The sequence below is a fragment of the Pelodiscus sinensis genome, chromosome 4 (genome assembly GCF_052426305.1).
Source record: "Pelodiscus sinensis isolate ZL-2025 chromosome 4, ASM5242630v1, whole genome shotgun sequence".
NCBI lineage: Eukaryota > Metazoa > Chordata > Testudines > Trionychidae > Pelodiscus > Pelodiscus sinensis.
In genome coordinates, this window is record NC_143055.1 from 77,292,655 (window position 1) to 77,315,252 (window position 22,598).

The window sequence follows — 22,598 nt, forward strand, 5'->3', positions numbered from 1 at the left end:
AATTCACTGCTTCAGGGAGCTCTGGTACTGGGATGGCACCCAAAGGACATTGCAACTGCACTGCTTGAGCCAAATGTTTGTGTGGAGTTAGGGTACACTTGCACCTAATACAGAATGACTAGTAGTTTGAATGCATTGTACTGTTATTTGCATTGGTGCAATCATTTCAGTAAGTCAGTTTGTTTTCTACTATAGACACTCCTAGAAAAGACTGTAGATAAATACTCACCTGGGGTTAAACTACAGTAAAACAGATTTTAAAAAATGAAGGGTTTAGGGCACAGACTATGCCATTCGGACCACAGGTGCATGCAAAGGGTTAAACTAAAGGGATGATGTAAAAGCACATGCTGGAAACAAAGTATTCTTGACAGTTTATTCTTTCCCTTCTGTTTATTTCTTCTGTTTATTTCTTGACAGAGGTGACAAACTCATTAGCTGGTGCTAATCATTGTTGGCACTGACCAAACTATTCTATTAGGAAACACTTTTCCTAGAAAGCAGTGAAAAAGACAGAAATAAGAAGGGCGAGATAGGTGATAATACTTACCAACAGAAATAAAATCAAGCTTCTTATTTCAGTTATAGATTGAAAGAATGCTATGCACTATAAATAATACAAAAATATATATAAAAACTTTTTAAAAAGACAATCTTTCTAAAAGTGCATCAAGAGACTAAAAATAAAGTTTTCAGCTAGCAATTTGGGTGAAAGACCAGATGGCTAACAGTTAGCAACTACCTTGAATTGTACTTAGCCATCCAATCTTTCTCCTAAATTGCTAGCTGAAAACTTTATTTTTAGTCTTTTGGTGCACTTTTAGAAAGATTGTCTTTTTAAAAAGATTATATATATATATATATATATATAAATATTTGTCTTTTTGGTTGTAAATGTAGTGTGTTTCCACTACTAAAAAGTGCAAGGTTCTTGCCCTCCTGGAGCTCGGGGGCAGCAGGAAAGAGCCTCGCATCCTCGCTCGTGGGCAATTCTGCTTCCACCCAGGGGCTTTGGGGGCTCAGCCCCCTCCGTCTCCTCTCCCCATGCTCTGATGGGTCAGTCCCTTCCTTCCCCTTTCCCACCCCTCTCCTTGTGGGATCAGCTCCCACTACCTTTACTCCTCTCTCCATGCAGCGCTTCACTGAGCCAGGCTGTGTTAGCACATGCGCAGGAGTGGTAAGTTGAAAATCCCATAACAGACAGAAAAGAACGGTTCCCGCTTAATAGAAAGATTGTCTAATTCAGAGGTTATATGGGAACAGAAGAAGTAACTTTTACAGGTACCTTGCTAATAACAAAACCATGAGGATTTGTAGTATTATAAAAGTACACATAGCATTTGATGTTAAGCACAAGTCAAATCAGCATAGAAATCATCTGAAAACACTTCAGACCAAACAAACTGAAAGCTTTTACATATATATAAGATTTACATATGTATGAGATCTGTGCTGCCATTTAATACTGTACCATTGCTTTCATGTACGGGCAGATATATTTTCCTGTAAAAATACATGACTTATTGAATGATATTGATTTATGTGTTCTCACACTGATAGTTAGAAATTTATGCATGTAATTTCATTACTGTTAATGGGAGTTACCTCTGTACATCTTTTGCTTCAATAGGAAAATAAGTATGAGTGCCTTTTTTATTTGAGTACTTCTCACTTCTGAAAAAATGAAAAATATCTGGAGCCCTCATATGAACAGACCTGCTGGATCAGAGTAATGGTCTAGCACAATATCCTGTCTTTCAAAAGTGGCCAATGCCTGGTGTTTCCAAGGAAAAAAACAGAACAGGAGAATTATCAGGTAATTCATCCCGTCATCCACTCCCAGCTTCTGCAGTTGGAGGCTTAGGACACCCCAAGTATGGAGTTGCATCCCATATATTAGACGAACAGCCACTGATAGACACAGGATTGGCTTACCCAATAGGCAGACTAAGCACGTGCTTAGGGCACCAGTAAAGCAGGGGCACACAAAAAAAATGAGATTTTTTTTTTGAAAAAATTTGATATTTGATATTTCAAAAAAAAGCATTGAAGAAGTCATCATGGGAAAAATCAGAACTCCGTGGAATGCTCTTTTTCTCAGCTGAAAAGAATAAAAAATCCTCAGAGAACAACAATGTGTCAGGACAGACTTGATTCACTTTCCCTATCGTGTATGGAAGCGGATATGCTTCGTTGAGTCAGCTTCGATGAACTTATCCAGAATTTTGCAATCAGAAAATCTAAAAAGAAGCTATTTTAATTTCAGCATACATGTAAGTTTTGTGTCATTTTGAAAAATAAAATTTTATTTTATGGTATAGTATTGTTTTTATTTTGAATTACATAGGGGGGGCACCATAATCTTTTCAGTGCTTAGGGCCTCTAAAGGTCTTAATTCAGCCCTAGATAGACAATAAATTTATCTAATCCTTTTTTTAAACCCATCACAACAAGTTCCATAGGCTGATGGTGCTGTATGAAATAGTACTTCCTTTGCTCATTTTAAACTTGCTGCCTATTCATTTCATGAGGTGACTCCTGTTTCTTGTGTTTTATATCGTTATAGAGATGTGGCAAGCAAAACTGTATGCTGTATTCAAGCTGGAGGCAAAACATGGATTTATATAATGGCACTAGGCTCTTTTCTGTCTTATTATTATTTATTGCTTTCCTCCAAATCATGTAAACCCCTTTGTGAGACTAGGAAGGAAATAAACCAATGTAGTGGTTGCATAAGGGAGCCTATATACTCCTTTTGCACTAAGAAGTAACTCTCTTTGCTCGCCAGGCATTACCAATGCAGAAGGAAGCATAGGGGCAAGCCAAAGATGAAAGAGTTTAGAGTAGCCTGAATGACCCAGGTCCAAGGGAGACCCACAGGTGATTTACTGACATGTTTGACACCACTGTCATTCTGGGTATGTCTACACTAGCTCATTAGTTCGAGCTAGGCTAGGTACGCAAATGAGGGCAACCAGAGTTGCAAATGAAGCCCAGGATTTAAATATCCTGGGCTTCATTTGCATGTTCCCAGGTGCTGTCATTTTAAAATCCCTCTTAGTCTGAACTAACTGCCCATGGCTAGACGTGGCTGTTAAATGTGAATTCGAACTAACTCCTTAGTTTGAATTAACTGTTACTCCTCATTCCATGGGCTTCATTTGCAACTCCGGTTGCCCTCATTTGCCTACCTAGCTTGAACTAACGAGCTAGTGTAGACATATCCTCAGATGCTTTCACATAGCTGACAAATAAGTCTGAACTCTTTTATCATATTCTTCTTTATTGAAATCCATTCGGAAAAAATATATAATATCCTTGCATGTCATCAGTAACACAGAATTTGGCCAGAAAAATATTGAAGAACTGATACCCAGTAAAAGAAATATCCAAATTTATTGAAGTCACTTCGACTCAAGCTACACGATTAACATAGCTGGAGTTGTGTATCTTAATTCGAATATATCCCCTGGTGTAGACCTAGCCTTGGTTACTTTATAAGTGGAGTTTGGGAACTATATCTGACTGGTGAATACATGTAAATGAAAAAGAAAAAGCTGATTTATTCTGACTGAATAACAAGTCACACATTAAATTATGAAAGAGAGATGATGTAGAAGAAAGGTTTATCCAAGGCAACCTGTGTGCTCATAGAAGCTTTAAAGCAGTGGTCCCCAATGTGGTGCCCGCAGGCTCCATGGCACCTGCCGGGGCATTACGTATGTCCGCCAAATGATCTGGGCTGGCCCTGCCTCGGGCATGCGGTGCTGGCCCTTGGCGCGTGGCACATGGGCAGCCCTGCCCCTGGTTGCGTGGCGCATGCGCAGCCCCTGCCCCGGGCGTGCAGCGCATGCACGGCCCCACCTCCGGGCGCACGGTGCGTGAGCAGCCCCGCACCCAGACGCACGGCATATGAGCAGCCCCACCCCCGGACCCGCAGAAGCCCCAAAAGGTTGGGGACCACTGCTTTAAGGGGTAGCCAAGTTAGTCTAGACATCCAACACTCCGGTCATCTGAAGAAGTGGGCTGTGTCCACGAAAGCTCATGATACCATCTACGTGTTTTGTTAGTCTATAAAGTGCTACCAGACTATTTGTTGTTTTTTCAGTTTGCTTATAGTTGTAACTGCTCAGGGCAGTGTTTCCCAATTGGTGCTCCGTGGAACCCCAGGGCTCCGCAAAGCGAAGGTAAGGGTTCCGCAAGAACGCGGCATTGCCCCGCCCCCTCTTAAAGAGACAGAGTATTTTGCAGGTTTTTTTGCTCAACCAATTCTGGCGGGGCTTTTTTTTTTTTGCTTGCCAAATTTTACTCTGGGAACCCTAGGGGTTCCTTGAAATTATTTTAAGCTGAAAAGGGTTCCGTGGCCAAATAAAATCAGGAAACACTGGCTTAGGTGGGGATGCATAATGAGAAAATAATTTCACTTCCAGGTCTACGCTCAGATAACAATAGCCTGAAGCTGATGTGGCCATAGTTTGCCAGAATTCAGTCTACAGTGATGTAAGTTACCCTATGAAGTCTGGATGATAAACTAAATCTTTGAATATTTGACGCCATTTTCCCATAAGGCTAGGAGAAGCCTTTAACATTTTTATATATGTTTAAGGGATGATTTTTTTTAAAAAAAAGATACTGTTTGTATAGTTTTAAAGTTGTTTTTCAAATATTTATTTCTGAGACACATATATTTCAAAAATAAATGAAATTAAATAAAAACTGAATAGATCAATCCAATGAATTTTCTTTCCTATCATTTTAAATTGGTTTGAAATAAAGATTAATTTGAAAGATAATCTATGTAACAAACTAATACTTTGTAACAAACTATTACTAATTCTGTCCCAAAAGTTTATTCATTTTCCCAAGATGAATTTATAATCAATCTTTGTCGGAGACTGAAAACTAAGGTATATTTTACCCAGTTTATTTTCATATTTGTACATATTGTGCTTGTGAGTCACTTGTTTATAATTTACAGATAGAGTATGTTTCAACTGTATTTTCAGAATTTTTATAATTTCATAACAGGTCTGTCAAGTGAACTTGGAACACAAGATTGAAAATGAGTGATATGTATGTTTTATGCATAGATTGTACTCCAGCGAAGATAAATTCTCTGTACCTGAAAATTGGTTTTCTTCCACAATCTGAGGCTTTGGAATAAAGCTTTTCTGGCAGCAGGTGTTACAAAGAATCATTGAATTAGTGGTAGGATACACTTAGTGTGTCATTCAGTTCATTTCCATTTTCTAGAGTTCAGAATTTTAATCCAGTCCAGTTTTAAAAATTCCAGTTTGAGAGGTTTCACTTTGGACACCATTCTACTTAATTTTTCTAATACTGAGCCTACACTTTCCGTATATAGATCCCTAGACAATATCTCTCCAATTCTGGTGTTTACACTGTTTTAGTATTTGTACTCTCTGCATTGCAAGATAGTAGATCTGTGTTTTCTTTGCCTTCTCCCGAAAGACTGATTAGCTCTATACCTTCTGAAGCACTCTCTCAGTTTCAATGCGTCAGAATTGCCCAGGATTTGTGTGTTAGGTTTCTTTTTTAGCTTTTTTTATTGTAGTTCATTAGACTGAAATTTGTATTGTCACGTTCCCTGTTGATACTCTGAGGGAACTGCTTTTCATTTCATAGAGTAAAAAAATCTCAGCAAAATTTTATATACATTTTCTTCTGATCTGGATTGAGGCCTGATGTTATCTGCATGTTATCTGCTCCAGAAGTCTGTAAGTAGCCTATAAACACCTACATGGGGAATTTTGATAGCAAAGGAATATTGAAATCAAACAAAGACAAAACAAGATTCAATCATTGGAAATTGGGCCTAGACAAATTCAGATTAGAATAAGAGGCAATGTTTTACAGTGCAGGGATTTAACCACTGGGGCAATTTCCTGTTTGTGGTGGGAGTCTCCATCGTTGTGAATGTTTTAAAATCAAGGTTAGATTTTTTTAAAAAAATTATACTTTAATTCTAACAAAGAAGTCCTATAGTCTATATTATGCAGGAAGCCAGAATAGATGAACATAACAGTTCTTTCTGTCTTTGTAATATATGAAGTATAGGAGGAAATTCACTTCATAGTAATCTCTTGTTTGCTGCATCAAAGCCTGCTAATAACTGCCAGTGTTGTCTTCAAGTCGTCAATGTCAAGTCCAAGTTGAGTCCCAAGTCACTACAGTTCAAGTCTCAAGTTGAGTCTCGAGTCCCTAAAGTCACTTTCGAGTCAAGTCCCAAGTCGAGTCTCAAGGCTTAATTAAAAAATGTCAAGTCACTTTTGTATGAGCCATCAATATTGATAAATAACAATAATCACTATCTGTGTTCATTTATTAACATAAATCTGAATCGTACTTGCTAACTACTAGTAGTCTTGTTTAGTTTTTGACTTCTCAGCTAAAGGGTAACAAACTACATACTTTATGTATTTATACAAACATATTCATAGCATCCTTGAGCCACAGCTATGTAAAACTAGGTGCACAAAATGAAATTAGTAGTAAAAAAAAGTCTTCATTAATTAACAAAGTTAGTATTCAGTATTACATTTGAGAAATATTATCTTTTCCACCACATTATCACCTGGTCTGGCACCAATCCCTGCTTGGCTAAACACCCTTTCAACCGGTGCACTACTGGCAGGAACCATAAACACACTCATGACAGCCTTGTGCAACAATTGAAGGCTTTCTCCATGACTTTTTCAGAAAGACATCACATCAATTCCATCATCTGTTGGGGGTATTTTAGCAGCTAGCTCTTGATAACGCTGCAGCTCACCATCAAAATTTCCTGGCTGTGGTGTGGTGGTGTTGGCTGGCCTTCGATAAACATATAGTGAGGATGCATGTTTTGATTTTTTAACTAGTGGGCCATCAGCATCAGAGTTTGAGACATTGTTACAGCCAGTACAGCTAGAGGAACACAAACTGTGAGGATTTGAACAAAACTGCTGAAGTTGTGAAACAATTTCTGCTTTCACAGCATTAGATTTAGCATCATCAGAACTAATTTTTTCCAGCCACCAGAAGCAAAAATTAGGGTCTAACTCGGCCGCCAGAAAGTACATGAAATAACTGAAACCAATAGTGATTTTTCTGTGTCATCCAAAGGATTTGGTAAAGGTATCAAACCAGCATTAATGGAACACCAATGAAACGTTTTTCAATACTGCTTCTTAAAGCTGTAACCATGTTCCCCAAGTATGTTGGAATAAATTCCAAATGGTGGTGGTATAGTCCAATTATTGATGGCACCACTACTGAAATTGTAACATGCTGTTCACCTTGCACTTTATCTGTGGCATCCAGAAATGGCTGGAGTAGCAACGCTAGTTCTCTTAGTTGGGAATAATCCCTCTGTCTGGGTTTTAAATTAGACTGGTTTTGTTCTTCAAGCATGTGTTTCAGCTTTTCTTCATCCAGGGACAAAAAAGTATTTATTTGTCTGACAGTACTTGTGACGGGGTACAGAGACCCCGCACCCCGCACCAGGGAACCTGCGCCCTCACAGAGAGGCTGCGGGACGAGTACCGGCACTCCCGAGCCACGGCTCAGCTGAGTGGCGCCGCGGCTCAGCTGAGTAACACCGTGGCTCAGCTGGAGGAATGCCGCAGAACAGCTGAGCCCACCCCAGCCCCGCCGGTGAGACGGGGAGGCGTGGCGCACCGGGGCGGACAGCGTGGGGGCGGGGCACGTAAAACCCCCAGCCCGGCGGGAACTTTAAAACCCTGCCAGCCGCCGGACAGGGGGAGAGGCTCGTGGATGGCACGGACTCGCCAGAGAGAAGCGAGACGTGGACACTCCTGTGATTGCCTCTCCGGGGCGCCCAGACGCCATGAGTACCAACGGTCCTGAGGGGGGGGGAGGAAGGAAGTAGCCCAGGGCAGGGCGGTGAAACAGCCCGTGGGCTGACACGTTTAGGGGCACGACCCCGTCAGCCGGACCGAGACTGGTGCTCAGTCTCAGTCCTTAGGGCCCTGGGCTGGGGCCCGAGAGTGAGGGCGGGCCCGGGCCCCCCTTCCTTCTCCCGCCCGAGGAGAAGGAAAATACAAGCAAAACCCCAACGTGAGGGGCAAGACCACCCCATTTAAAGAGAAGCTGGCCGGCCCCCGGACCAGACCGAGGGGGCACGGTCCCAGTACTGTTCAACCTGGTGGCATTGGTTTGGGGAATACCAGCTTAAAGACCAAACCTTTTTTCAAAGGCTTCCTTGAATAGGGTACTTGTGTGAAGAAGACTGCAGATTTTTGACACTTTTGCCTGGGCACCATATAACTTCACCTCCTTGACACCATCCCCAACAGTGAGTTGCAGAGTATGAGCAAAGCAACTTAGTCTCTTAATTGGAGGTCCTCTCGAGTTTACATGATGGATGACTGATGTAACGACTTCTGGGTTTAAGTCTTCCCATAATTCTTCATTTTCCAAAGTGCCATCTTGCATATCAATTTGCTGCTCTGATTCATGGTTGTTCAATGCTATGGTGAATGCTTTACACATGTTAGCAGCATTGTCTGTTATAACATATCTAATTTTATCCTTGATTTTGTAAGAATCACATATGTTCTCAAACACTTCTGCAATGTTCTCACCAGTATGTTGGCCAAGGAACCTTTCACACGATAACAATTTTGTCACAAGTGCGTATCTTATTATCATGTGGGCTGTTACTCCCAAAAAGCTTCTCATTCTTCTATCTGACCAGATGTTGAGGGTCAATGCAATTGTGTCCACCTCAGTAAGAAGTGCCAACACATCAGCTTTCACATTATGGTACAAATTGTCCAGTTCTGTCATAACCGAAGACTGACTTATTTCTCGTGACTGGAAATCCAACACATGACAAAATCGCCTGAACTGTGGTTTTTCTGCTATTGAAAGTGGTAGTGAGCAACCGATTATCAGTTGCCTAACCAAAGAACTGATTCTTCTTCTTTTTTGGGGGATGATTTATTCCATAAACACCTTGATTATCATGCTTTATAATGAAATCCGATATTTTACACTGTGAAAAGGGATCAATCGTGGTTTGTTGCCGATAGTTTTCGTACTCCTTGTGCTTTCTTGGATGGGTTTTTATATGGGCAAAAAATTGGAAGTTGTTGCAATGCCATAAGTGATTACAACCCCACAGAATATGTACTTCGCTGATGGTGTTTTCTCTGGTTTTTTGCTCAAATCAATAAATCTAAAGTTTATGACATTTTGAGTTTTCTTGATCATTCTTCACAAATGAATATTAACTTTTTGATTATTTCAATATTTTCATTTTAGTTTTTTCTTTTTGTTCACTTTGACATTTCAAAAATGGCGTATTAATATAAAATTTCATAAATAGACATACACATACAATCAAGAAGATTTTCGCAAATCCCAAGCCCATTGACTATTTTCGCATTGTTGTTGTCGTATCTCTATGTTAAAACCAGAAATTGCACCTAGATGCATTCAAAACAACAACAAAAAAACAATGGAACACATTCATCATATATTGCATCATTTCAAAAGAAAAGTAACTCACAACAATGTAGCATATTTTTGACAAGTAAACACAATATTTTTATCAATTTATTTTTTACAAATCTGAAATCTCGCATCTTTATGCATATAATAATTGTTTACTTGACTGAAGTACTTAGGGTTGCCAGGTATTTTCTGATTTTTCCGGCTGTGCACCGGACGGAAGCCTGGTGTGGGTGGGTGGGAGCGGCTGGAAGGCAGGGCCACAATCAGCGCTAGGAGCCTGTGATTGTGCAGAAGCCTGGTGGGAGTGGGGGGAGTGTCTGGGACTCCCAGCCACTCCCCCCATCCTCCACTAGGCTTCTGATGTGCCCAGAGCAGTGATCACGGTCCCACTTCCCAGCTGGGACTCCCAGGCTGGGAGGCGGGGCCGCGATCGCCACTCTAGGTGCATCAGAAGTGTGTGTGGGGGGACGGAGGCAGGGGGAGTGGTTGGGACTCCTAGTCGCTCCACCCATCCCTACTAGGCTTCTGATGCACCCAGACCGACGGCCACGGCCGCACCTCCCAGCCTGGGAGTCCCAGCTGAGAGGCGGGGCCGCGATCGCCGCTCTGGGCGCATCAGAACAGCGGCATTTTCGGACAATTTTTTCACCAAGTCGATTTAACAAAATTAGCAAGTCTCAAGTCACAAACAATGAACCCGAGTCGAGTCTCAAGTCGAGTCACCTAGGTGACTTAAGTCAGACTCGAGTTCAAGTCGTGGAACTCAAGTCAACAACTCTGACAACTGCCTATTCTTTTTGGAGATATAATGGAAATGTTTTTATTTAAATATTTATAATCACTTACTTTAATCCCTATTCACCCACCTGCTGCCTCTCTTCTTTAGAAAAACTATTTTTTCTCTCATCATGCTCAAGTGCATGTCCCCTTCTCTTTCTGTTTTTGTAGAAATTGGGCCATCATGCTGCTGGTATTTTGGTTTTGGTGTGCAGCTTAGTTTTTCTGAAGACCTCTTTCCTTATGGAGTATTTTGTTTAGTATTTTTCTGCCCTGCCTAATTTTCTTGTTGCTTTCCTTCAGGCAGGGGGCTGCCTGCAGTGAGCCCGCCATCAGCACGTGGCAGTAGGTCTGCCCAGCAGGGTTGGGAGATATGTGTGTGGCTGCCTGGTGGGGCCAGGAGCTTCGGTAGCTCAGTGGGACAGGGATTTGCAGCTCGTGGCTGCCCTGCGGGTCCTAGATCCAGAGCAGCAATGGCTGCCCAGTGGGGTTGGACCAGCAGGAGGTGAGGATCCAGCTAGGAAGCCAGCGAGCTGGGCCAGAGGGCCAACAGCAGGGAGGCCAGAAATGACCTCCCCTGGTCTGGCAAAATCCCTCATCTGGGACCAGTCAGGTCCCGAGGGTACTGGACCAGGCAGGTCCAACCTGTAGTAAATGAAGAATGACACAGATCCAGAGAGACCTATAGTATTAACTCCTAAAGCATCTTCCAGCACATTATATGAGAGAAACTCATTGTCCCATTATATACTGAGCAATCAAATCCTCATTGACCTGCACATTGTATTTATTGTTGACTTTCTTCTAAAATCTGATAAAAAAAAGTCTGTATTACAAATTAATGTATTGTTCTACCATTTTATGGAAGCTTTCAAAATGTGTTATAAAATCCTTGTTAGGTTGTTCATTGTTTTTAAACTCTCCACACATTTTTTAGATTGTATGAATTAGTTTTTGCTAAAACCATGGGGTTTGGATTTTTTTTTTAAATCTCCATCATGCCGGATATGTTCTGTGTTGTCTCTTATCTATTCTTGTCAATTCTCCTCTTTCTTTCCGTTTTTGTTAGCACTAGTTATGCACTGAGACAGCTTAAATATTTGAATAGTCTCTTTTACAGGAAATAATCTGTGTAGTTTTATTTCATAGAGTTTTAATTACTTTTTTCCCCATCCATTCTTCCATGCTGCTTCCTACACAAACATTGTTCCTGAGCTGGTCCACAAAGCTGTTTGCATCTCCTTATTTAAACCCCTCTTGAAAAAAAAACAACCTTTTTTCCTCACAGTGACTTAAAAAAAACCTGAGTGTGTTATGTTACACTACAATATAGTGTCTAAATCCTAAAGTGAATGTTCAGTACAACCATTTTGTATTTGAATTTACTTTGTAAGTTAATGTTTCCCTTTGCATTAAAGGTATGAAACTTGCAGATTTACAGTTGGATGTAGAAGTGAGAAGGTGCTATTTGTTTAGTAATGAAGAGTTATGATTGTCTTCTGCTTCAGTGGGGCCTACCCATTCTGCTCTGGGCTAACCCTTGTTTCAGTTTCTCTTCACTCAGGCTATGTTTACACTGCAGAGTTTTTCCGGAAAAATGGCTGTTTTTCCAGAAAAACTACACTTAGGTCCATACTGCTATTGTGTTCTTTCAATAGAAAGTCAAAAGAATGGAGGTTTTTTTCTGACAGCGGTAAACCTCTTTTTACGAGGAAGAAGCCTTTTTCTGAAAATGTTTTTTCGGAAAAAGGTGTGCGTGAACGCAGAAGAGAGTGGGTTTTTTTTTTAAAAGAAGAGGCCTCCAGGAAAAAAGCACAGGTGCCCTGATGGCCACTTTATCCACAGTAATCACAACTGAAATGCGAGATAGCGTCCAATCAATGTGGACACTATCTTTCAAAAAAGCACTTCGCTTTTTTGTTGTGTTTTTGCTGTGTAGATGCTCTCTTTCAAAAAAAGTTTTTCTGGAAGATCTCGTCCAGAAAAGCTTCTTCCAAAAGAAGCTTGCAGTCTAGATATAGCCTTAGATTAGATCTCCTGACCCTCCAAACTAGTTGGGTCACTGCAGAAACTTCGGTCCTCCAGCTAAATCATTAAAAAAAAAAAATCACACCCCTAGTGGGATATCTAATTGTCCAGTCTCCAGGTGAGCCCAGCCCCTGCTGATGAGAGTCCATCTTCAAACCAAGACTTCTTTTAGTTCCTTTGAACAATGTCCCCTAAGCCTTCCTGTCTGGATATTTAGATATCAAGTGAGTTAATGTCTATGTGCCTCACTTTCCCCTTTTCTGTTACGTAACCATTTTACTAAAACTCTTTACTAAAGCACTTCAGAGGTCTTTAGCTAAAGAGTTTTTGTAGTTTAGATATATATTCAACTTTTTACTATATACGTTCCTTTATTTCAGTTCTAGGTTTTGTTTTTGCTTTCCTCTGCACAGTTCCTTTTACACTCTCTACATGCCCGGAACAGAATATTACCATCACTTCTATACTCCTAGGCTGCATCTAGACTGGCATGATTTTGTGCAAAAGCGGCCACTTTTGCACAAAATCTTGCTGCCTGTCTACACTGGCCATGAGTATTTGCGCAAGAACACTGACTTTGTAATGTACAAAATCAGTGGTTCTTGCGCAAATACTCTGACGTTCCCGCTCAGGGATAAGCCCTCTTGCGCAAGTGTTCTTGTGCAAGAGGCCAGTGTAGACAGCAACATTAATTTCTTGAACAAGAAAGCCCGATGGCTAAAGTGGCCATCGGAGCTTTCTTGCGCAAGAGAGTGTCTACACTGGCATGGATGCTTTTCCTCAATAGCAAATCTTTTGTGCAAAGGCACATGCCAGTATAGACAATCTCTTGCGCAAATACTTTTAACAGAAAAACTTTTTCATTAAAAGCATTTGCGCAAAATCATACCAGTCTAGACACTGCCCTATAATACTTACACGCTGCTCTGTCTGTATCAATTTACCCTAACACTAATGCTACAGCCTTCAGTTTGACATGTTGGTGAAAGGACAATAGATTCTAATACTGCAGCACTAACCATCATAATAATTTGTTGATCTGCATCATCAAAATATTTTCATTCTTTGGCTTTATCCACACTGTTCATAACGTTACACTCAACCCAAATAGGAAGATGGTGAGAACAATGGTTATAGAAGTCTTTCTCTGTATATGACTGATCACAGAAGAAAGAATTCTTTGAAATAATAGGATGTGGCTGTGCATGGGACTGAAGGAATGTGGCTTCACGAATCAACTGTCACCCACACATTTCAGTCAGCAGTATTGGATGGTCTCAGATCTTGTCAGTGATGCCCATATTATTGGTTATGGTCTGTAATTGCCAAATGTGTATATCTATGTCTATTGTTTGGCAGTTATGAACATTTAATGTATACATTAAAATCACTTTTTCTTTTTCACATAATAACCTCTGAATCACCTGCCTTATTATATTTCCATGTCTTCCAGCAGCATTCCACAGAGTGAGGAAACAATATTTTTATAGCTGACAGCATTTTTCTATTTTCCTGTTATAAACACTATGAAGAGCATACTTTAAGATAGCAAACATATTTTAAAAGGGTACATTCAGGCACTTCTGTATTTTGGAGACTATTATTTGTAAACCATATAGTTCACATGAGTTCAATCAATATTTATTTGCCTGGTATATCAACCTCAACTTTGCCTGCAAAAAATGAACCATATCAAATGATCCTTTCAGTCAGTACCGTGACAGTGTACAGCAAAAGAGAAATGAAATGTAAATGCTGCCTTCTTAGTTACACTTCCCCATTTTAACCTGCTTATGTAGTGACCTAAATTTTTAATGCTTACTCTTTAAGCAATGAGAATCCAAACAAAGCTTCTGAGCTGCAGTTAGATTCAAGTTCTGGCAAAGACTGGTATCTTACTATTTATCCTTTTTGAACTACCTCTGAAGAATTAGCTTCTGTCATAGTGAGTGAGTTGATTTTGAGAAGTATATTCTACATACTTCCAGGAATTACATCATAGCATTAATCAGTGATGGTTGGCTAGTACTATATCATCAGTCTGATACATTTACACTGCATACTTATTTCAAAATAAGCTATTCTGGAATAGTTATTCCAAAATAGCTTATTTAGAAATAGCATGTCTATATTGCAGGGAAGCCTCAAAATTAGTCTGAGGCAGGCTTCCCTAATGTAGATGTGATATCTCAGTTTAGAGCCACAGGAGGCATGGGGGAGGAATAGCTTAAAATGACCCTGTTGAGGGGCTATTTTGAAACAGAAGCAGTGGAGCATCTACACATTCATCTCGAAATACAGGCAGTCCCCGAGTTACGCGGATCCGACTTACGTTGGATCCGCTGTTACGAACTGGGCTTTTCTCGCCCCGAAGGACGGGAGCGGCGGGATGCCCAGATGCACCTCAGTCCGCCGCCCCCGTCCTCCGGGGCGAGAAAAGCTGCTCCCCGTCTCCCTAGTCTGCAGGGAGATGGGGAGCAAAGCCTTGGAGCACGCCTGCAGCGGGACAGCCCGGGCGTGCTTGAGCTGTCCCCCTGCGGGCGTGCTCCACAGCTTTGCTCCCCGTCTCCCGACCAGCAGACCAGGGAAATGGGGAGCAAAGCCTCGGAGCACGCCCGCAGTGGGAAGCTGCGGCGCGCCTGGGCTGTCCCGCTGAGGGCGTGCTCTGCGGCTTTGCTCCCCGTCTCCCTGCAGACCAGGGAGACCGGGAGCAAAGCCGCGGAGCACGCCCGCAGGGGACAGCTCAAGCGCGCCCGGGCTGTCCCGCTGCGGGCGTGCTCCAAGGCTTTGCTCCCCATCTCCCTGGTCTGACCAGCAGACCAGGGAAATGGAGAGCAAAGCCTCGGAGCGCGCCAGCAGTGGGACAGCCACAGCGCGCCTGGACTGTCCCGCTGCCTGCGTGCTCTGCGGCTTTGCTCCGCGTCTCCCAGGTCAGCAGACCAGGGAGACCTAGCAAAGCCGTGGAGGACTTGGGCGGTCCCACCACCCCCGTCTCCCTGGTCTGCTGAGGGGGGTGCAGCTAGTGCCCCCCCAGCAGACCAGGCTTTTCTTGCCTACCCCTGGGGTAGAGCAGCTGGGGGCTGCCGGGTTGGTCCCACAGCGCCGCTCCGGACCAACCCTGCAGAACCCCGGCTGCTCTGCCCCAGGCATCCTGATTCAGCCGCTGCTGGTCAGTTTCAGCAGCGGCTGAATCAGGACGCCTGGGGCAGAGCAGCTGGGGTGCTGCTGGGTTGCTCCAGTAGCGCCGGGGAGCCACGCTACTGGAGCAACCCAGCAGCACCCCAGCTGCTCTGCCCCAGGCGTCCCCAAGTCAGCCGCTGCTGAAACTGACCAGTGGCTGACTACAGGAAGCCCGAGGCAGAGTTGCTCTGCCCCAGGCTTCCTGGAATCAGCCGCTGATCAGTTTCAGCAGCAGCTGACTTGGGGATGCCTGGGGTTCTTAAGTTGAATCTGTATGTAAGTCAGAACTGGTGTCCAGATTCAGCCGCGGTTGAAACTGATCAGTTTCAGCAGCGGCTGACGCCGGTTCCGACTTACATACAGATTCAACTTAAGAACAAACCTACAGTCCCTATCTTGTATGTAACCCGGGGACTGCCTGTAGCTATTTTGGAATAGGCATTATTTCTCATAGAATGAGGTTTACAGATCTTGGAAATTATTTCAAAATAGCAGAATGGCTGTGTAGACGCTCTCATTGTTATTTGAAATAACTCTAGTTATCTCGAAATGATGGTGCAGTATAGACACACCCTGAGACATCACTTATGTAAGGACGTTATTGTCTGGCTATGTTGAAAGGACAGGAGACATTTGATATGGGTTTAATCAGGCCACAGCTTTATTATTAGATATCTGGGACTACCTGGCAGATAAAATATACAGTTCAGGTAACTCCTCTTGTTTTCTCCTATAATTAACCAGGGGGAGTGCTTTTACCATCTCACTTCCCCCTTTTCCACCCTTCTCCAGCAGATCCATTGACTGTACCTTACAGTCCCTGGTGGCTTCAAAGAACTCCCCCTCTTTCCATTTCCATCTTCCTTCAGCAAACCCATTGCTGGGACCTTACCAACTGCTACCCTCATATAAGAGGTAAAGTTGACCATAATGATGGGAGGAGGTTGGTTCCCAGCTGTACCCAACTACCCACATAGTATCCAGTTACTCACAACTCTCTCCATTACCAACACCTCTCCTCAAGTCCTTTCCGTAAGCCACTTATCCATTACAGTATGCCTTCTTTTATGGAGTACCTGCACTGAACATCCACAAAACACTTAAATAATGCGTTGCAACATATGGCCTACCACCCATCGTATTATGCACAGACTCCACCTGAAACTGCCTAGAGCAGTGTTTCCCAAATGGGGTTCCATGGAAAATAAGGGTTCCACGAGAAAATTCCATTACAATAACATTTTATGATTTTAAAAAAAATATTATGTGATTTTTGTTTTTAAATATGTGCAATTAAACTAAATGTTGATCTCATGACCCTGTTTAGCATTTGTTTATTATTATCCTTACTTATTTGTAGTCTACTTTTTCAGCTCCATATATTAGACTGTTATTAGGGGTTCCACAACATTCTTTTGAGTTTAAAAGGGTTCTGTGGCCAAATAAAATTGGGAAACACTGGCCTAGAGGAAGGAAACATCCCCAACTGCATCCGCCAATATGCTGGAAAGGGAACATTTCCTTCCTAGTCCACCTCAACAGAGCAACTAGCATAATGCCCACAGCAGATATACCAGGTTATTCGCTGTATTTATCACCAAAATAGGGAGGGAGGGTAAGTACTGCTTAGCCAGCTCTATGTAAAGGGGAAAGTCCAGGCATAAGCTATCAAGAATTGTTCTCCTCTCTTGTCAAGACAGAGAAAAGGGGTTCTTGATTCAGCCAGGGCTACCCCTCCTGGACCTAGCCTTGTTCTGGGGAAACCCTTCCTGGCTCTCGAATGCCACCCTGTTTGCCAAATGGCATTGGAGAAAAACTGAAGTGGGGAGTGAGCTAGAGGTAGGGGTAGCTGCAGAAGACAAAAAAGCAGGAATCTTCAGACATCTTAAACAACTATCTAGAGTTTTGATCTAGATTTTCTCACTCCTGTGCTGTTGGCCAATTCTCTCTTTCCCTCTCCCTCACAGTGTTTTCGCCTCACTTCTCTCCATACCAGCACCTCTTAACCGCTTCTCCCCTGCTCTGTGCCCCTCACTTTCTTCTCTTCCTCTGTTCCCCTGCCACCCACACAATTGTGACATTAACATGATGTTTGCTATCCTCACTCTGCGTGTTCATTAAATCATTTCACCCACTCTGTGTCTGTCTTGTCCATTTAAATTGTAAGTTCTTCAGTGCAGAACCATCTACAGTTCTATACTGTGCCTTGCAAAAAGGGGCTCCATCCTACAGTAGCGCACAGCATTAATAATAATGATAAAGTCTTTGCAAGTAAATAAAGAGATACACTAGGATTAGAGCTTACTTTGAAAGAGACTGGTGGTCTGAACAAGAAAAAAAATGTTTTGCTAAAGATTTTAAATAATAAAACTAAGCAAGAAATTTAAAAAATAATGAAATCTGTTAGCAATGTAATGGTAACAAGAGTGAGGAGTGGTGTAAGGGGGGCACTGTCACAAGTCGAAATCAAACCAGGCTGAAATGTCTAATTGTCATTAGGAAAGTTGTTATGGGCCTGATTCAACTCTTATTAATGTCAAAGGAAAAGTTTCCATTGAACTTAATGGGATCAGGATCAAACCTTAAATGAACATTGAGTGTTCAGTTGCCTCATCTCCCTCCCATCCTTTTCTCATCTTGTTAATTTTTTAAAAAAGGGAAATATATTTGTAATGTTATTTGCAATATATTTATTGTAATATTCAAAGCATTTTCCCCTTCATTCATTCTCTTCTTTGGACTCTAAGGGTGCAAATTGCCTAGCTTACTTTGAGCTAATTTCAAAATAGTTTATTTTGTAATTAGGCACTGTCTACCAGTGCCAAATTTTGAAATAAATCACTATTCTGAAATATCCCTTAATCCTTGTGGAACGAGGTTTACAAGGACATTGGAATAGCATTTCCATTATTTTGAAAGATATTTGGAAATAATGGGCATGCTGTCAAGAAGATGCAGAAGTATCCCAAAATAGTGCCACTGTCTAGACATACCCTAAAGGGTATGCACAGAAGCCAGATTTGCCTCACAAGTACAAACATGATTTTTTGTATAATACACTCACAATACTCTGACCTGCTCTCATTCTGAATATACAGTATTTTGTATTTTAGCTTCTCTGTTGGTTTCCACACTTTGATTACTTGACATTAATAGATTGTTCAGTGGAACAAGTTTTCAAAGCAGACAAACCTGCTCTATACAAGAAACAAAATTTTGCCAAATAATATCCAGAAGGAATTTGACTCACAGTACATCTCATTTCTTGAGCCAAAACAGGGTTAAGAATTAGAATGAGATTTTCAAGTCTCCCAAAAGTAAGAGATTTAGAATCTATTTAATAGTAAAAGATTTAGAATCACAACAGTGATATCTCTTAGGGTACATCTACACTAGCCCCTAGATCGATCTAAGGAGGCTAATGAGGGCGACTGGAATTGCAAATCAAGCCCTGGATTTAACTATCCCATGCTTGATTTGCATGTTCCCGGTCAGTCGCCATTTTAAAAATTGACTAGCCCGAAGTAACTGCCTGCATCTACACGCGGCAGGGAAATGGGATTCCAAAATAAAGCCCCTAAATCAAATTAGGTGGTAAACCTCATTCCACAAGAAATACCACCTAATTCGATTTAGGGCTTTATTTCGGAATCCAGGGCTTGATTTGCAATTCAAGTCACCCTCATTAGCCTCCCTAGATCAATCTAGGGGGCTAGTGTAGACAGACCCTTAGTCAGTTTTCCAGGTACACATATGCATAGTTTTATCAAATATTGGGGTATTTGTTTAAGAACAAAATAGAAATGTTTTGCTTATATTAAGGTTTTCAAATCAATAAATAACTTAGCTTTATATATTCATATCTTTAAGGCAAGAAGGCAATATTAGATCATGTAGTCTGATCTTCTATGTAACATAGCCAATAAAATTATACCCAGTTACTCCTACATGGAGCCCTGTAACTTGTGTGACTAAATCAGAGCTTCCAGAAAAAATCCAGACTTGGTCTGGAAATTTTAATTTTTCAAAATCCTGTGCTAGATATTTCTGGAAAAAAAAAGTTCCATCTTCAGGATTCAATTCCGGAGACGTTCTTTAACAAATTCAACTAACATAAAAAGCTAATGGAATAACAACTGCTTTTAGAGGGACATATTCCAAATTTAAGCCTAAAATTCATCCATCCATCATTCATTTGATATAAAACAATGTTTGAAGAGAATATAACGAAGATATAATGAACTAATCCTGCAAAGTCCCCACAACAGCAGCAGCAGCAGGATACGCAGAGAGCACAACCATGCAAATGGTGTCAAAAGTGCTTTTGGGAATAGAAATTGTTTTACTAGCCAGATAGAAGAGAATTAAATTTTGCATTACATCCTTTGATTGGATTAAATTAAGCCCAAACAGATAAAGTATATGATATGACATATACAGTAATATGCTTCAAACTCAACTTTTTTATAGCACAAAGGGGAGTCATAGAAAGATACACACCAGATATACCCAGTACGTGGGAGGTGGAGAGGCCATCTAAAGAAATTAAAGCGAGTCATATGAAGTGAAAAAGATTTTTCAGAAGGGGAGAAAATGAAACAAGAAAACAACAGCCCTGTAACACTTCTGTTATATTCTCAGAATACGCACAAAAATTAGATGAAAAGACATTACTACTCTTGCTGAAAGGTTGCAGTGTTATACTACATTATATCTTAGAATTCAATATGATAATCCAAAAACAAAGAGAAAGAACGCAGGCTACTTACTAAGCATTGAGGCACAACTTGCCCCAACTTGCTTTAAGATGGTTCTTTCCATATTGATTCTGACTGCATGTCAGTCCCTAACCTGCAAGCAGGACCAAAAAATCCCTCCCTTCCTCTTCTCTGAACCTGATAGCATGCAATTCCAACACCATTCTCAATATACCACACTATCAACCTAAATCCAAGTATTTCTTTTTCTGTCCTTCAATAAAATATTTTTTGTATTTGATGTTTGGAAAATATATATGACAACAGTATAAATACATGAGAAAATGGATTAACGGTTTCTTATCCATCTAAATTACTTCAGAACAAAATCTGACACAAAGTATTATTTACGTATAGTAGCGAAATATTTATAAAAGCTGATGCTCAGATAAGGTAGTTTGTTTCACTATGTTTCAAAGGCCTCTAGAGAAAACTGGGTCAACTTATAGTTTTATGTTGAAAATCCATTCCATGTGCTCTCATTATTTTGGCTGACTGATTGTCACTTGAAGTTTGAATGTTCCTTCAAAACAAGGATGAATTCCAAATAGGTTCCTACTGCGCTTGTAGGCACCAGTGTATCTGAGCATGTCAGAAAAGTAAAAAATGGCAAAGTCTTTTACTTTGCATCCAGAAAAGAGGTAATTCAAGGACTTGTTAGTTTTTATCATTACTGAAAAAGAAAGAATATGAATGTTATGATAGGAGTGCGAGTGCTATTGTTAGAAAGTTTGGACAAAGAGCGTTGCATAGAGAAAGCTTAGTAGTTTCTCATTTTGTCTGACAGTGAATTCTGTAGTCTTGGTCTGGCTCCTGGGAAGTCTCTATCCCTCTTTCAGTCATAAACCTTTTCCTGGCTTGTTGGTAGTTTTCATAGTATCAGTACTGAGAGGAGCAGAACAAGGTAATGTCTTCACAATAATACATGTTGCTAAGCAATGAATTGTTGATCTAACTTTGATGGGGTTGGTTGCAATATTCTGATAATCTGCATATGTAAATGAATATTTTTGCCATTTTGGCTATTTCAAAATGCAAGTGCAGTGCAGCTCTTCAGAATGCTTCCTTCTTCCCATTAGTCATCTGTCAACATTGTCCAGGTTAAGTTTCAGCCAACTGCCCTCCTCGAAGTGGTATATCTCACAACATATAGAGAAAGCTGCAGGATACTACTGCTAAAGTTTGACACAAAGGAGATATAGAACTAGACGCTCTCTAAGAACTGAGGTCAGCCCACACTGAACAAAATAAAATCAAAACATTTATACAACCCATGACAAAGTGAAACCTGCTGATTTTGAAGTCAATGGTGTGGCAGTTGAGCATTCTGGGCCATATCTTGAAAGATGCAGAGGTCCTGATGTTCCCATTGATATCATGGTAGGTATAGTTAATCCACCTCTGTGATATAGTTATACCAATGTAAGTTTGTTGGGCCAGATCTACAGTACAGAGAAGATCGAAGCTGTCACAGTTGATCTTCTTGGGTTTGAATTAGCAGGTCTAGTGAAGACCCACTAATTTGAACTGAGAGGGCGCTCCCATCAATACTCGTAGTCTTGCTCCTACGAGGAATAAGGGAAGTCAAAGGGAGAGTGTGCTCCCTTTGACTTCCTGCATGTGGATGGTGCCAAAATTCAATTTAAGATACTTTAACTCAATCTATGCAATTAATGTAGCTGTAGTTGCATATCTTAATTCAAATTTATCACCTCGTGTAGACCTAGACAAGGTTAGACCTGACCTCAGTGCGGTAAAATATGAAGCCTGGCTTCTAGTCCTATTCCCCAAGATTAAATCTTCTTTACTTCCTTTTGCCAGATATAAACCAGGAAAAGCACTATGGAAAGGCACCATAACAAATCTTCACCCTGCAGAGCTATGATTTTTTCTCAGCTGCATACATACAGCTGGAATACTGCTATTCAGTTTCTAATGTATACACTAAAACTAGTTTGATGTACACCATCAAAATAGTAGCAGTGCGAAAAGATTAAAATCCAAGAGTGCTTCTAGAGGATTCCACAACAGGATAACATAACAATGTCTCTTTAACCTTAGCTTTGCAAATTTGCCACCCCACTATAAAGAAGAGATAATATAAGAGTTTCCAATAAAGTAAATTGTTAATAAAAATAGCTCTGTCACAATAATATGGCCATAACCAAATTATGATTACAGATGAGAGAATGGTAGGGATTTATCTTCAAGTGGTGTTCAAATTCTACACTCACTTGGATTCAAATTTGTTGATCCTTTTCTAGTTTCCAATCATTCTCTGAATAATGGAGACATGCTGGTGCAAACATTCATTAGAAATGTTTGAGAAACCTCATTCCTCATAAAGAGTTTCAACATAAACAAAACACTTATATT